The sequence below is a fragment of the Ailuropoda melanoleuca genome, chromosome 8 (assembly GCF_002007445.2).
Source record: "Ailuropoda melanoleuca isolate Jingjing chromosome 8, ASM200744v2, whole genome shotgun sequence".
NCBI classification, from domain to species: domain Eukaryota; kingdom Metazoa; phylum Chordata; class Mammalia; order Carnivora; family Ursidae; genus Ailuropoda; species Ailuropoda melanoleuca.
The window spans coordinates 94931716-94949079 of NC_048225.1; the positions used below are offsets into that span (position 1 = coordinate 94931716).

The window sequence follows — 17364 nt, forward strand, 5'->3', positions numbered from 1 at the left end:
GGTAAATCGGTCTCTTCTTTGTGACATGGACTGCTACCATCTTATTCAGAACCCCGATCCTTCAACTGGACTGAGGCTCCGGCCACTGCCCTTCCTCTCCGTCCTGCACAGGAAAAGACAGGAGACCCACCGCTCTTCCCTCACGCCCCGCTGCTGCTGGAGCAGTGGTGGCCGTGAAAGACCAGCCCTGGGGGAGGCTTAGCTTGGAGTTCTAGCTCTGTGACTTTGGGCCAGTCATTTAACCTCTCTGGCATCTGTTTTCTCAGCAGTAAAATGTATTCCCATTTTATAAGAAGGATGTCTACCTCGTAGGGTCATTGTGAGGATTACACGTAATGGTGCTTGTCCGTGGCTGGCTCCTACATTTGATCACTTACTCTCTCAGCTCCCATGTAAACCCTGCAGTTAAGTGTTGGGAACCACATGCAAACTATTGCCAGTATCTTGCTTTATTTCAGCAGTTATGCATGAAGTGCCAGGAGCCAGGCTGTCTCAGGGCCGTCTTTCTTAATGCATCGTTATTTCCAATATGTCCTTATGGGGTGGAAAGGTATGACGAGCAAAGTTTGCTTTGCAGAAAGCCCCTCCATCTCCCACTCCTCATATTGTCTCCGTGTTGCACGGGCTCCCTTCTCTCATACCTGCTGTCCTCTCACTGACCCTGGGCTCCCCAGAGCTCCACACCAGAACCCCAAGCACCTGGACCCTTACCTCTCGATTAAGACGGAGACAGGCGCTTTGCAGGAGAGGGGAAATTTGCTTGGTTTGACCCAGGAGGGGATTTGTTTCCCTCCAATTAGTTGGAAAATCGAGCTCGATCTATGAAGAAAGCAGATTTACAGCCTGAGCGGATACATGAGTGCCCCAGCTTCGCGGTAATAAAAGATGAAATCACTCCAGTGGGAGGCTGAGGTGGACATCGGGCTGGCTTTCTAACGATGGTTCCCTCTGATTATCAGAGCCTGAAAGAAGCTGGCCAGAGTGATCAAATAGCCCTGCACAGTAGTGAGAGAGAATCGGAGTGCTGGAGAAGAAGAAGGTGGGAGTGGGTGTTTTCTCTTTGCTTTCCCTTCCACTTCCTTTTACGGAGACTTGACGGGGCCGCCCTAGATGCGGCCATGGAACTGTTCGGACTTCCAACAGAAGTCTGCATGGACTGCGAGGCCTCGGGCCAGATGGCAGCCAGCGTGGCCTTCACCCCATATGATGGCTGCGTCTCACCCCCTTGTCTCCCGAGCTCTCCTTTCTCTGCCTCTCTTTAGCCATTGATGGACTTTTCTCCTGTTTCCCCATGGCTTGCTGTCTGCTCTGGTTTTTTGCTGGCTCTCTCTTGCTGTCTGTTTATACATCCTCCTGTTTCCCTTCCACCCCCCTTTTCTTCCTCTCTTTCTCTTCCCCTTCCCCCCATGGCCACGGCCTCCCATTCTCTGCCTTGTTTGCGTCCCTTGTTCCCACAGTCTGATTTCTGGCACTCCTCTTTCCGTCCTTTTCTCCGGGCGACTCTGCTTTATAATACGGAGCGGAGCGTTGGATAACGTCTGCCTGACCCTGCCTGACACCGGTGAGTGATTCTCCTCCGGCGGCTTTTGACGTGGTCTGGGCGTGATTGATGAAAGCTGCTCAGCTTGCTCTTCCAAGCTGTTGATGGAGCTAGGATGCAGGTCCTCAAGATTTCACTCTTTCTCTCTCCAGAAACAAGTCCACCTTATAAGATGAAATGGCACTTCCCCTTTGTTCCTCGTTCTCACAGATCCCTTCATGCACACGCGAGAAGGAACACGATGGTACAAACCCATCTTTTAAAAACTGTGGTTATTCCTAGTGTCCTCGTGTTAAAGGATTTTACCCACAGAAGAAGTTCCTTGGGTGAACTTTAATTTTCCTACAACCACTTTCAGCCCCAAGGAGGACACTTTCCGATTTGGACACTGGATAATAAAACAAGAAGAAAAACGTTATTGCTTTTAATACCAGCAGCTAAGCACCTTAGGTACTCTGGCTAGAGGATATGGTCAGTGAACACGAGAGGAATAAGATGGAAAGAACTGCCTGCAGCTTCTGGTTCCAAACACAGTGGGTCAAGTTCTAGTCAGTACCGATCGCCCTGGATCCCAAAAGCATTCGAGAGCTGGGACCTGTTTTTCACCTGGCTCAGGTATCTTGTAGTGCTGTTTCTATTTTTCAGCCTAAGAAGAGAAGTCTGCTCTTCCACCAGAAGCTTACACATTCAGCGGCATGAAGAAAGAGGGATGGACAAAGTCATCTGTAGACATCTTTCTCGCTCTTCGACTCCCCGAATCTGAGAATCAGATACTTCGGGTATGAGAAATCCAGTACACTGGAAAGATGGCTGAATTTTGTGCTAGAATACCTGAGTTTAAATGCAGATTTGGATTATGAGTTGAATGAGCTTCAATAAATTTAAAATTTTTTTCAGCTTTTTAAAAATAGCTTTACTGAGGAATAATTTACATACCGTAAAAGCCAGCCATTGGAAGTATACAGTTCAATGATTTTTTAGTAAATTTATAGAGTTGTGCAACTCTCACCACAATGCAATTGTATGACATTTTAAATAAATCTTTAAACCCCATCCATTTTCTTTCTTCATCTTAAAATTGGACTTATGTGGTGGATTGACTGCAAAAATGAGCACATCCTTCAATGCGTGGCAACGTGACGTTGTTGGTTCTTCCATCAAGAGTGGGGATTGATTTGATTTCCTCAGCCCTTGCATCTTGGGCTGCCTTGTGACTCACTTCCACCAACAAAATGTGGTCAAATGCGTGTGTATCAGGGCTGAGCCTAGACCTCTAACTCGCTTGCCAGCTTTGCTGACTCTCTTGGAACCCTGCTATCCCCACCGTGAACTTAAGGTTGCGCTCGCCCACTGGAAAGTGAAAATTCCTGTGGGGAGAGGCCCCAATCATTCTTGCCACCCCAGCTTAGGTCATCTTAGATCGGCTTCACCCAGCTGCCCTCCAGCTGACCACAGGTGCATGAACAGGCTCTTCTGAGAGCCTGGAGCCCAGCCTAGACCAGCAGAATTGGCTGACCAACGTAGAGACCCACGCAATATAAGAGGCTCCTGTTTTAGACTACTAAACTTCAGGGTGGTTTGTAAAACGTCATTATTGTGGCAATAAATAACTGATACAAGATAGTTGGGAGAGTCAATTTTTTAAAAGCTATGAAAACATCTGGCACTCTGCCTATCACATAGTGAGCTCTCACTAATTTAAAATTCAATTTGACAAACATTTATCGAGACCTTCATATGTGAAAAGCATTATGAGGTTGTAAGGGATGCAGACTTGAAGAAGACTGATATGAACCCTTCAGGAGTCAGTTCCAGTGGAAAAATAGACACTTACACGAACAATTAGAAGACAAGCTGTACATCTATGACAACATTTATGCCCCAGTGATTTCTCCATTGTCTGCAAATCACCAAGGTCTTTTTCTGGTATTTTACTTTGCTTGAAAATGTGTTCAAGGGATATGGTTTATTAAAAAACAACAACAGCAACGACCCCAACACAAGTACATGACCAAAATTAGGTTTTATTTTATGCTCAGGTATAGTGTTTGCATTTACAGAAAATAGTCTATACAGAAGCTTGGCCATATGACATGCCTCATGTAGCCAAAGAAAAGAAAAAGCAGACATGAAGTCAGAGCCAGGGGAGGGAGGGAAGAAAGGGTGGGTGGGAAAGTCTTAATTTCTAGAATGACCAGGAGCTTTCATTCTACGGATGCCTAAGGAACAGAGCACTGCCTGGGAAGATTGTTTTCCTGCTCACCTCCAAACTATTCTGGAGTTTTGGAGGCTGGGATTAGTGTAGGGAGGAGAGAGGGAAGGAGCGGTGTTTTGCAGGCAGGACCTTTGGTACGCAGGAGTTTGGTTGAGCTCTAGCAGGTTCTTGGATTCATACTTTCTAGGGAGAAGGCTGTCTGGGTGGTCTGATGGCACCGTGTGAAGAGCCTTGGTTTGGGAGTCAGGAGCCATAGTTTTAGTTCCACTTCTGACTCTAACGAAGCCTTGCTATGTGACCATGGGCAAGTCACTTTCCCTCCCTGGGGGTTGCCGTAGGTGATTTCTAAGGTCCTTTCTAGTTCAAAGTCTACAACTTCAGGCCTAATTCACCCACTAAGTTGAAGGGGGAAATTGAAATTTTAGAGCAAACTAAAAAGCCCTTCTGACAACACCCATGGATCCTTGCAAGGTGGAACTGCTCAGAAAACCCCAACAGAGGTCAGGAGGTGAACCCTGCAGGTCTGGGAACCCATCCGGACCTCCCCACTGAATGAGTTGGGCTCAGAGGGTCCTCAAGGACTCCAGAGGTCCTGGATGCTCCCCAGCCTCTGACCCTCCTGCTGGGCCAGCTCTCACACCCCTGACCTGGCCTGCGGAGGGCCTCCACCCTTTCCTCCATAAGCAAGTTGTCAAAGGGGTTTCTTAAAATGCACTTGAGCTCTAATAAAGGGCTGTTTAAACAAGGGTCAATATTCCTGGCAGTCAGGTGGGGGTGAGAAAATGACATTTTTTCAAATCGTGGAAATTTTTTAAAAACCAAAGAATAAAGAGAGCTCTTTGCCACAAGAACCTTCCAGAACCTGGGACAACATCAACACTCTCAATGCTGGTTAGGGTCTTTATTAACATGATGATGGGAAACCATCTCAGGGACAACTGGACAATTTCTGGGTCACCTTTGGGGAGACAGAAGCCTTGTCACCTCTTGAAGCACCCCTGGGAGATGGTCAGGGACAAAGAGCAGATGCTGCTGCCTAGATCTGAGTCACCAGGAAGTGACCTCTCTCTCTTGCTGGAGAATGAATTCCTGACTGCAAGTTTTTGAATCATATGCACTGTAGCACTGATGCCCCATCGGCTGGCTTCTCAGCAGAGGGGGCCCTCCAAGGGACAGGGGGCTCCTGCTTTCCCCGAGCAGAGAGGCAGGAAGGGCAGGCCATGCCACGTGGCATGAGTGCCCCACGCCCACTGCAAGGCTGGACCAACAGAGGCCAGAGTGAGGCATCCCATGAGAAATGGAATTCCATTTGTTTCCTTTCTCACTTCAAAAAAGGAAACAGAGTACAAACAGCATCGTTCAGGTCCTTGTCCTTCTCTCATTGTCCCACAGAGTCATTCTCTAGTCTGTGCCTCCCCCTCTCCTTCTTCAAACACCATTCACTGTTGTCTCCAGGATCACTGGATCACTGGATCCCTGGATCCCTGGATCACTCACTACGAAGCACCCAAACGTCGTGGCCTACGACCACTGCTTCGTTCTGCTCCCAGACTCTGTGGGCCCGGGATTTAAACAGGAGACGGCAGGGACAGACTGCCTGTCTCCACTTCACAACGCCTGGAGCCCCAGCTGGGAAGGCTCAAAGGCTGGGGGCACTTCAAAGCATGGGGCTGGGGTCTTGGGGAGGCTCATCCATTCACAAGTATGGCGGGTGGCGCTGGGCGTGGGCTGGGAGCTCAGTGGGTTGTCAGCCAGGACACCCACATGGGGCCATCCACATGCTTGAGCTTCCTCACGGCGTGGCGGCCTCAGTCTGATGCTTGGCTCCGAGTCCCAGGCTCTGAGTCAAGTGCTCCAGGGAAAAAGGAACTGTCAGGCCCTTTGCCATGTAGCTTTGGAAGTCATGGGACATCTATTCTGCTACATTCAGTTGATTGCAAGCTATTCAGAAACCTGCCCAGATTCAAGGGTAGGGGATATCCTAGGGACAATTAAAACCCTCCAGGGTAGCCTATGTCGCCAGATCCAAAAGAGGCCTCACGGCATTCTCTGTCACTCTCCCTGTAAGGAGCTCCTTCTTCATTTCTTGGATCCTGGGATACTTTGGAGTTGACCATGGGGAAGTTGCTTAAGTGCTTTATTGGTTCTTCGGCCTTGGTTGAGTTTAAAAGTGGTAGAAACTCTGTGGGAAGCCCTCTTTCCCTTTCCTCTTCCTCCAGTCCATGACCCTCCACCACTATCTTAGCCCTGCACCCAGCCTCTGCTTCGATAGCTGTTTTCTGGCTCCCTGGGAGTGGCCCGGCATCCTCTTGCATATCCTTGCAGAATGAATTGAATACTAGTGGTTCGTTCCTGGCTCAGCACAGATCTCTCCCTTGGCAATACCTCCATGCCGAGCCCTTGCCTTACCATACTTTCTGACTGAAATTGTTTCTCCCCCATGGGGTGGTGTGGGGAGAAAGGCTCTTAAGCTTGTTCCAGAAAGCATTGGCCTGCAGTGCCTAGCATAGAGCCTGGCAGTGGGAACTTGCTCAATAAATGATTGCGGAATAAATTAACCCTGGCTTGCGTGTGCTTTAGATGATTCACGGGGTCCAATTCAGCCTGATTCAGTAGAGGATGGGTGGCCAGTTGAGTAACGGAGGGCCTTGCATAGTCCCAGAAGGGAGGTAGGATAGTGTGTGTGTGTGTGTGTGTGTGTGTGTTTGGGGGGTGCCGCTGTGCATGTATGTTTTGGAGGGCTGGGAATGGGAGGGGATGGTCCTGTGGCACCACACTGCAGCCTGGGGCCAGCACTTGACACGGTAGGGTATCCGGGCTTCTGTAAATCTGCCCTTTATAAGCTCCATTATTTGGAAACTTTTCTGGTCACATTGAGCAAACCTTCCAAATGCCAGCCTACTTGTCAAGTTTCCAGGGGCTCAGACCCCTGCTGCTTCTTCTTTTCCTCCCTGTAGTGTGTGGATAAATCATGAGAAGCTCTCCAGGTAAGCCGGACCGCACTTGAAAGGACCTATTTAGGATAGGTGTGTGCGTGGGGGCAGGGGTGTCTAGACTTGTAGGGCCCTGTGTCAATGGGAGAAATGACAAGAGTAACTCTGCTGATCGGCCACCCCAGCTAGAGACGCTGCAATCTCAGAAAAGCTTTTAGGAACGATCTGCTATGTATTTCTCATTTACAGAAAACCCCCCCCAAAACAAAAAACAAACAAAAATCTTAAAACAACAAATAAAAAGACTTCCAGGCTTCCTGCGGTGAGGAAGCTATTGGTTGGGATAGTACCTCACAGGAGAAAAGGCTACACACTGCTGGCCAGGAGTCCTTAGTGCACAGAAATGAGCTTGCTTCTTTTTCTTTCTTTTTCATTCCCTGTGCACATGAATTCTCCATGCCTGTGCCTCTCCAACTCAGTAGACTTTTCCATATGCCACTTCTAATCTGAACAACATCTCAACGAGAGATGGGTTCTTACTTCCAATCGACAGATGAAAAAACAGAGGCTCAGAGAAATGAACTAAATTGCCCAGAACACACTGCTAATAAGTGGATGAGCCAGATTATTTATTCATTTAATGAACATACTAGATTATGCATTCAGCTCTAGAGAGGAAAAAAAAAGATGAATGAAGTGTGTGGGTTCTGGCCAACAAGAAATTCAGTGCAGGAGAGGGAGACAGCAATTATACAACAGTACGGTAAGTTCGAAGACAGAGCTATCCATTGAGCATTAGTCTAAGCACCAAGAGGGCATCTAATGCAGCTGGGGAGGGTCAGGGAAGACTTCCTGGAGGAAGCGATGTTTGAACTGAGTATGATAAGCAGGAGTTAGTTCAGTGAAGAGAGGTCGTGGGGTGGGGTAGAACATTCTAGAAAGAGGAGGCAGCTCAATCAAGGCATGGAATTAAAAACCAGTGAAGGCATGTGAAACTATATAACCAGTTCTGTGTTGCACTAAGGTTGTCCAACTGGGGTTTATCTGATTTGAAATGCAAACACTCTTCCACTGTGCTTGGCTTCCTTAACTAGTTGATTTTGGAGATCATGGCATGCGTGATACTTTCTGGGGGTTTTGAATGCCCAGTTTTTACTTTTAGAAGTCCCTTATGGAATTAACAGGGTGTGGGAGGCATTTACTGGCACTTCTCCATCGTGAGTTCTCAGCAGGGCTTAAAGGGGCCCAGGAGAGAGCGGTGTCCAAAGGTTTTTGACTAACTGAGGGAAAGTCAATCCACCGCCCCGTGCTCCCTGACCGCCCCGCAGCATCTTAGAAGAAGTAGGCCAAAGATCACCAGGAAACAGTGGCTTCTGGGTTCGCTGCCACAAAGCAAGCTATGATGAGTCAGGATGAAGCAACAGTTGCATAGGCCGACAGGTCCAGTTGGCAGCCGATAAAGATATTACCTCAGTGAGAGAAAGACAAGGGCTGAAAACGGGCAAGGTCTACCGGTGCCAAAGATCTGTTCTGTTCTTTCTTTTTTGGGGGGAGTAGCCACGGTAGAAGTGGGGTGGTGGTGGTGGTGGGAGACATGGGATACGTGCATTTACATTTCCACCCCTAAATAAACAGATCCTGCTTCTACGGGCTGACCCCAAGCCGTCCTTGCCACGTGGCTTTTTGATATCCTTTCTCATGGGGTGAGGACCTGAGGATACTGACTCTGGGGTTCAGTCAGAAAAGATCTTCTCCTGCAACCCAGGCCTTGTGCAAATAGGTGGAGCTTCTGTCCTGTTGTGAGACATTTCCAGGAAGGACACTGGTGGCTGATTAAGTGAGGGTGACCTTTGTAAGAAGCCCTTTCCGGTATGGGCGCAGGAATCATGGCCCAGGAGTCGGAAGTAAACTTAATCATTTGATGGGTCAAGAAATGGAGTTGAAGCTAAGATGGAAGTGACTTTCACCAAAAGTTCAAGTCTCACATTAGAAGTAGAACCAGGATAAAGTCCAAATCCAAATTCTGGACTCGAAGCCTAAGCTCCTTGCACACGTTGGCCTGCCCCCATCTTGCTGTTCTGCCCACTGTCACAAAGCCTCAAATACTGTTTCATTATCTTTTAAACGAGCATTGCGGTTTATTTACCTTTTCTTTGGGAAAAGAAGCCACTTAAAAGACCATATTTTCTTGCTCTTTGTAGGTTCACCGCCCATCACATTGTCTAAGACAGAATTGACACTAGAAGTGTCCCTATAGTATTTCTACTCTTGAATGCACAGACACCCCACTGGGAGCTTAGATTGGGTGGATCATTTTGATTTAAACGGGACTTCGCATTTAACAAGTCTTCCGGTCCATTATCTTGCCTGGCCCTGTTCAAATATGGCTCTATTTTCTGGGTTATTTTTGCATTCATAATTCTTGACAGGAAAATCCTCCCATCGAATCATTGCTTTATTTCTTTGTTTCAGGAGATTATCTAGCGTGTCTAATAGAGCAACAAGTCACGTCCTGTGGCGCCGGGTCTGCTATTCTTCAGCATACCAGAATCAACCACACAGACCTTGCCTCCAACCTCACCCAAGTCAAGGGTGGAGGTGGGGCTGCTCTCTGCCCTCTGGGGAGGCGGAATCTATGACCAAATGGGTATGTTCTTCTTTCGTGATTTCCCCGGGGTTCCCCTGAGAGGTAGCATTCCTGGATGATGGGGAGCTCTGAAATTCACTTTCCACGAAGCAACATAAGCTCAAATCGAAGAAAGAATTGTCCAGCTGGGAGTTGCTGGAATATTGGTGGAATATTGCTTCTTGCTATTTAATTCATTCATCAGGGATAGAAAAGATATCTCTTAGGGATGATTTAGATCAGTGGTGTCCAACCATTTTTAGTATGAAGAGCACATTTAAATCTCAGAAAATTTATCGACCTGCAGATAAAGGTACTTACATTTGAGAAATGCATCAGGAGAACAAATGCCTAATAGTAGAGGCTATCCCCTTTGAAGGGATCTGAATGCTGGCAATCACAACCTTTTCTACATGTTGTCCCAGAGCTGACTTACTGCTTTCACTCTGTGTTTCTGTAGCTCTCTTGGGTCTGTCTTCCCCACTGGACTGGAGGCCCCACAGGGGCAAAGTTGGTTAGACTTGGCCACTCTCTATTATATACGCCTCACCCAGCCCAGTTCGTGGCACAAAGGAAGCACCTCTGTATCTTTGTAGAATGAATGAATAAATACATTGACGTGTCAGAGTATATGTACGTGAATCATCCTGTTTAACTAATCTAAAGGTACTGATTCACGCAAATACGGCGCCCCCATCTATGGGAGCCCACCGGCTGGGAAGTGTGGATTTTTATTTCCATTCTTTCCTCCAATATTTTGTTCCATTTTCCCCAGAAGGAGTTTAATGTTCAGTAGACCACAAACACTGGTCTCTGGGTTTAGAGACAAATGATAACTAAAAGTGCGAGCCTGCGCCAGTCGGCCTCCCGAAGCCCCTTCCAAAATTGTTAAGTCCGTGAAGAGGACAGAGTGTGCAGCCTAGAAAGGCTGGAACTTCACAACACCCATGGAGGCCGGGACGTGGATGACAGCTTCTTTCAAGAGCTGGTTTCTAACATTTGCAGGAGCAAAAGGGAAACTAATCTCTGAGAGCCTCTGGGTAGCCTGGTTGTTATTTCAACCCCAAACAGGCTTGCAAAGGTACTTTGCCTATTTCCTCTGTTAACCTATTTGCGTGGAGTGTTGATAAGTGAGGTGACACCCAGTAAACGCTCTTTGTCTTGTAAGGCGTTGGCTGGAATGGAGATGAGTAGGGAAATACAGGAGTTGAAAGAAGGAATGCTTGGTTTAAAGCACGTGTGTGCAGGCGTCTTCTTAGAGTGTGCGGCTTGCTACTTCGACGCTGACGTCTCTCTTCCCTCTTCAGAAAACCACCTCTTCTTTCGATTCCCCCTGCACAATTCTGTCTTCTCCAAACAAAGAGAGAGTGATGTTCCAGGTGTGAACGCATTGGGAGGCTTCCTGCTTGGGATTCAGAAATTCACAGCCCCGAGGAAATGAGTGAAAGAGAGGAGAGAACAAGAGAGATGAAAAACAGAATCGCTGCCACCTGCTATTTAGTGATTAGCTTCCAGATAAGGAAGGCGAAGGCACATTCCAGAAGCTCAGGACTTGCCCAGACGGAACTCAGAGGACAGGGGGGCTGGAAGGGGGTGCCAGAAGTGGGAGGGGATGGCAGGGCCACTGAAAACCATCTATCAATTTTCTCTCAAAGGCTCCCCTTTCCATGCAGCCCTTATAAATGTCAGTGCCCCCCTTAGCCCTCTCTCCCATTCACCCCACCCTACCTGCTTCGGTTTATGGGAAGGAATCTTGCAAAGATTAGCTCTTTCGCTAACTAACTGCGTGACCCTGGGCAAATCGCTTTTTAGATTTTGGTCTAGTGGCTGCTATCTCTTGACTTGCAATAGCTTAATCGAAAGCAGAAGAACAGAGGTCAACGATAACACCCACCCAACCAAACAAATAAAGGATCCCCCCAAATACCACAATGCTGGGCGGGACAAGCCCTGGTGGGTGTGCAGGTGAGCACCTTCCCTCTAGTTCGTGCTTGTGTGCACACCGGGCTGTTTGACTAAACCACAAGGAGAAGCTAGTGCTTATTCATTCCCTCACTGAGGAGCAAGCAGCTCTATGATTCTTGTGCTCTCCTGAAAGAAGGGGGTGAAAACCATTTCTTCGCAGCCTTCCCTTCTATAGAGCACCTGTGGCCACAACCTGACCCCGGGTTTTCAGCAGAGGGGGCAGGGAGCTGTGTACCCGTCCGGGGTGCATAGTCTCTTCTCTCATTAGCCTTTCCTGCTCCCTTTGTTCTTATAACTGACAGCGTCTTGTCCTTGACAACAGCCATGTGTTCAATTTTTCCAGCATGGTGAGGTCAGCATGTTGGCTTTTAGCCTCTAAAGCAGGAAAGAGCCATTGAGCCTTGACAGATCCAAGAGCAAGTTACTGATTCACCCTGATTTTCAGTTTGCTCTGCTCCTATAAAAAATAAATGTGGAGCCATGGACAATTATGCTATAGTAGAAAATAAATGGTGATTAAACACTGGAAATCACTCGCTTCAAAATTTCTCTAAAAATACAGCCCCAGATGTCATGCAAACTCCAATCAAACATGTGCTATAAAAATCAAACCGCAGACATTGCCTTATGAAGTGTTCACAGATGTAACAGGAGTAGAAATTCTCACAGCTTAGAAAAGCAAGACTTATGCTTTCTCCTTTTTTTTTTTTTTGAGGAGGGGGATGGGGAGTTGGGCATCAAACTGCTCATTTCAATATGTGATTTGCCTCAAAGAGTTTCTGACTTAATTTATTTTCTCACCAACCTAAACCAATTCAAAAAAACATTTACTGAAACCCGAGCAATCTTCTTTTGGTTGACGAGTGCTAACAGGTGCAATGTTACCCCTGTCAACTTATAAGATCACCTACTGAGCTTGGAGCTAAACAGGGAAAAGCAAATTGAACTGGAGTTTGAATTTGTTTCCTTCTAAAGTCTCTGCCATAGTTGGACAAGCACAGTGCTTAATGAGAAACAAATGGCACTGTGGGCATTTCTTTATTAAAAAACAAATTTTTCCTTTTTTTTTTTAAGTTGGAAGATGGATATTGGATGTACTTCTAATGCAGAGGGGATATATCTGTATGAAAAGAAAATAAATGCTGTCAAAAGGTCTCTTTTTTCAGACTTCCTTCCTAGTTCTTGGGCTAACTCAGTATTTCCAGTGAAAAGTGACAAATATAATTATTTCTGGACTGTTTTATTTTTCCCAATTGACCAACCTCTCTTTTGTCTTTGATTCCACGGATAGGTAGAATTCCCCGAGGAATTGGTCAACATCATGCCATTTTTTAGCTTGAAAGCTTTTGTTGGGGGTATCGAACAGGAGGAAATAGGAGGGTGTGTGAGCACATGTGGGCAGGCACCTTCCCTACAGGCACGTGTGTCGTGCCAATGATAGTGTATTACTAGGGCACCAAAATTCCACACCAGCTCTGAATAAATCAGACAATTCGCTCAAAACAGTTGGCCCAACATAATCTTTCTCCTGTTGATTTGTAGTTAACTAAGAGAAAGTGGCCGTGAAGTGTTAACATTCTTGACTTCACCAGCCGTTATCGAAGATCATCTCCTCCCTCCGTCTGTGTCTTTCGGGGCAGGCTTTGTCTTTCGGGAAGGGACAGCCAGAGCCCAACTGATCTTCCTGTCCTTCATTCGCTCACTTGCTATTACAATAGGGAGCGACCAAGATGGAACTCTGTACACCAGGCGGTCTTCTAGGTGCTGAAGACACCAAAGAGAACAGGACAGAGAAGGTCTCTAACCTTCGGAGGCTTGCATTCTGGTGGGAGAAGACAATCAAAATAAATAAATACCATCGTCTCAGGTCATGATAACTACCATGGGGATTGAAAACCAAGGAAATATGATGACAGGGGAATGTGTGTATGTGGGTGCTCTTTGGACGGGGGTGACAGAAAAGCTCTGAGAAGGTGCTGTGTGGAGATGCATGGGTGGTGGGAGGCGGGGTGACACGCAGCGGGGGACACTGCGTGAAGAAGCAGCAGGGAAGGTACGGCCCCTCAGCAGCACACATTCAGCTCGTCCAAGTGAGATGTCCCCTCACTGCATTCTCACTGAGGGGATTTTCTTTTTTTCTTTTTCTTCTTCTTCTTCTTCTTTTTTTTTTTTTTTAGATTTTATTCCTTTGTCAGAGAGAAGGAGAGAGAGAGAGAGCGCGCACAAGCAGGGGGAGTGGCAGGCAGAGGGAGAAGCAGGCTCCCCACTGAGCAGGGAGCTCGATGCGGGACTCGATCCCAGCACCCTGGGATCATGACCTGAGCCAAAGGCAGATGCTTCACCGCCTGAGCCACCCAAGTGTCCCTGAGGGGATTTTCTTGACCCATCTGTACCCTGGGAGGGATGGATATGAAGATCTGGGACACTTTATTAAGGGAAACTGAAGTGATGCTTTCCTTAGAGTAGAAGGACTTGCAGGAGAAGCTGAAACACTAGAGCGCTGTAGCCCCACTTTTGCCAGTTAACGGATTATATACCTTTGGGGAAGTCCCTTCCACAATCTGACTTCTGTTTCTTCCCGAAATAAGGATGTCGGCTTGAGTGATCTTAAATTCACCTTCCAGTGCAGACTGTCTCTGAGCCCTTTGAGAGCAGAAGCCGGAGTTGCGTTTCCCTGCTTGAGAATGTCCTATTAATATGCACTTACTCACTAGGACGTTCAAAGCCAAGCCTTAGGTAAAAATGAGCATACGAACTAGAGTTACACCTGACTGACTCCTCCCGGAGTCCAAAGGAGCCATGTTCAGACACTTGACATCTTTTAACCTCCTGATCTGATCTGTGCTATGGCTTCAGTCGGAAGAGGGCCCCTACAACAGGCAACCAATAGAGAGAGTTCTATGGAGACGTCAGATCTCGCAATGTACCCTGAGATGAGGCGCCCTGCCCTGATGCAACTATGTGAGAAAGGGCAGGTCTGATGGCAGAGAAAGGCCAGACAGGGGTCCCAGGGCCTTAGCCTTCAATAAGAGATGATCCCTCCTAACACAGGTCTCTGGTTAAAGGCAGCCCTTTACTGTGATCCTCTGGCTTGCTGGCCTAGAAGCAGCCTTCTTTAAATCCCGCTGTAATGAAGAGAGAATCCCATGGCTATTCTTCCTCTGTGGGGTCTGCTGCACGGTGTTCCATCGGGTCGGGGTGAACAACATCCCAAATCCTAGTAAAGGCGGAGGATGAAGTGTACCCTTCACGTACATGTTTTGAGCATCCTTACTATATAGGAAAAGGCATCTAGAGAGACACACAGTGAATTGGATGTAGTCTCTGACCTCAAAGAACCTCCTCAACATAGACCCTTGGGCACATACCGACCCTAACACAGAACAGGGAGAGGCAGTGATGGATATATGAAGGGGTGGTGGTGGTAGATGAGTTGATACCTTGACTCAGTCCTTACCACACTTGGAATAATTTTGCCTTCAAAGGTCAGAGACAAGGGCAAGGAAGGGCATTCCCAGCCAAGGGAACAGAATGAGTAAAAGCCGGACACAGCATAGCATTTCCAGGAAGACCATCAACGTATCTGGACTTCAAGGGGAGGGACCCTCAGAGGTTTGAATTTAAACTCTAAGAGTTGACCCGAAGGAAGCCAGAGCTCTGTCTCTTTGGAGTGCAGCTACTTTTGGTCCTGGCGTTCCAGGTTCCATTCCGGAAGCACAGCACCCTCCTTCCCCCTTCTGCTTCCCCCTCCCTTCCCCAGCCACACGCACAGCAAACCTACAAGGAGGGCAGGGCTGTGGTTTTCAGTCGCTAAACTGGTATCTTTTATAATCAGGGAAATATTTTAAAATTCCATCCATTTTGGCATTCTGATGGATTGCTGCAGAGTTGGAAATCAACGTTAATCACAGGCTTCTTCCTTGTTTCTTTGCAGTGATTTCTAAATGCCCTTCCCGCCTCACCTTCCTCCAGCCAGACATGCTTTATCTTGGACACAAGTCTTTGGAAACTTCCTTTTTCCTCTCTGATTTCGGTCCCCAGATCTTCCACAAAGACAGTCACCTGTCTGTAATCCTCTTCGTCCAGATGTCTCTGAGAAACGAAATACTTCCCATACTCTGGTCATTCATATATCACCGAGACTTAGTCCCGACATAACCCTCCCCTGTTGTTCCCATCAGTATTTTTTCTTCTCAGTATTGTGCCAGCCAACTGACTCATACTCACCCTAGACAAGCATTTGATGATCATACAGAATTTTACCAGCTGGTTATTTTCTGGCCTCCTTAGTTTATGGTCTTTGTATTCCTTCTCTTAACAGTAGCAATGTTGCTAGTTAGGCAAAATGATCTTTTATTATCAGACTCTTGGCCACATAGTAGCAATAATGGTAACAAGGAATAACTTTCATCATGCGGTGCTTTTATAGAAGGCTCTCACCTCCCCAGTGTTCAAGGCAACCTTTGAAACAAATTATCCCCTTTTACCAATGAGGAAACTGAGGCCTAAGGAGATGAAGGGACTTGTTTAAGGTCACTCTGTTGGTTGGAGATAGGAAGGGTTCAAACTCAGGACTGGAGAATAGGCTTGGTGGTTCTTGGGATATAAAGCATGCTTGGAATTCTGTCCTGGTCCACACATACTTCCCGGAGACCTGCCAAACCAGAGGTTCTCAAACATCAGTGGGTTTTGGGTTTTTTTTAAGATTTTATTTATTTATTTGACAGAGATAGAGACAGCCAGCGAGAGAGGGAACACAAGCAGGGGGAGTGGGAGAGGAAGAAGCAGGCTCATAGCAGAGGAGCCTGATGTGGGGCTCGATCCCATAACGCCAGGATCACGCCCTGAGCCGAAGGCAGACGCTTAACCGCTGTGCCACCCAGGCGCCCCCATCAGTGGGTTTTAATTACCTGGGGGGCTTGTTTAAAATGCAGATTCCCCCCTCTTCCTAATACACATTCTGATTCTGATGTGAAGGAACCCTAGAATTTGCATCATTACCACGGCCCCCTGATGTCATTGACGCAAAAGCACGTGCAGGGAAATTACTGAGCGAAGTGGAGAAGCTTGAGTCTAAGAGCCTAAAAAATGCTCTCTTTTTCATTTACCCTTCATTGTATGCAAATTTAAGCTCATTCAGGGAAAGACAGTTTGTATTCTGCTTTCATTCTTATAAAATATCACTTTAATCTTATTTTAAATGGCTGCATTGCTGGAAGACCATTTTATCCCAGAGAGAATTTCATGCCTGATCATTTCAGATAGGTCTCTTATTTTAATGTTCCTTTCCCTTCTTTTAATATGACATCATAATCCTCTTCGCATCTAGATTTTCTGTTATATTGGTGTTTTTTCATGGAATATTGCCAGGGCTGGCATAAATGATGGCGTTGTCAGAATTGTATTCTAAATGAGAGTAAAATTCAAATAAGGACCCAAATGGAAAATATGCTTATAAATATTTGAAAAGATCTCTCTCTCTCTCTCTCTTTTTGGTCATTTTTTTCCCTTTCAGTAGAAGGAAATGTTGATTTACATAGGTATCTTAGGGGATGGATGCATTTTCTGTTATAGGTACCGTCTTAAGAAATATTCAGCTAAATTCTGCTTGTCAGAACTCCAATAGAGGTCAGAGCACTGGATAAAAAAATGAGTCCCACTTTGATTTCCTTATGTAAATGTTTTCTCTAGGTATGTCCATTATGCCAAACTTAATGGTTCTAAAAACCATTCCGGACCCATCTAATTCAATTTAATTCTCTCCAATCAAAAAATACAAACGAACTATTTGAAAGACAGAGATTAGCTCTATTTCTACCGCTAAAGGAAATGAGAAAGGTATCAAGAAGATGAAATTTCACGTAGAGCTTCAATATTGATCTCATCTCCCCTAAGTTTGATCTTGTGTACGGTACATAGAGTGAGATTTGGTAAGAAAATATGCATTCATAAGGCCCAAGGAAAGTGGAGCAAATCAGCCACAGTCATCTCTTCTTTGGTGGGCATTTTCCTTTCCTTGGGATCAGTGAAAAGGTTTGAGATGTGTTCTCTCAAGATTTCGGATCATTGTCTCATAGCCATGTTT

At 46.6% G+C, this 17364-nt stretch overlaps 1 long non-coding RNA gene across 1 annotated transcript in view; it reads left to right on the forward strand.

The window, feature by feature from the left end:
- The window catches only part of LOC109490070, a 30242-nt gene extending 27760 nt beyond the window's left edge, over positions 1-2482 (forward strand). The window contains exon 3 of the long non-coding RNA XR_002143267.1: positions 1693-2482. This is a non-coding gene — a long non-coding RNA (uncharacterized LOC109490070). The remainder of the gene's footprint in view (positions 1-1692) is intronic.
- Positions 2483-17364: the final 14882 nt, after the last annotated feature.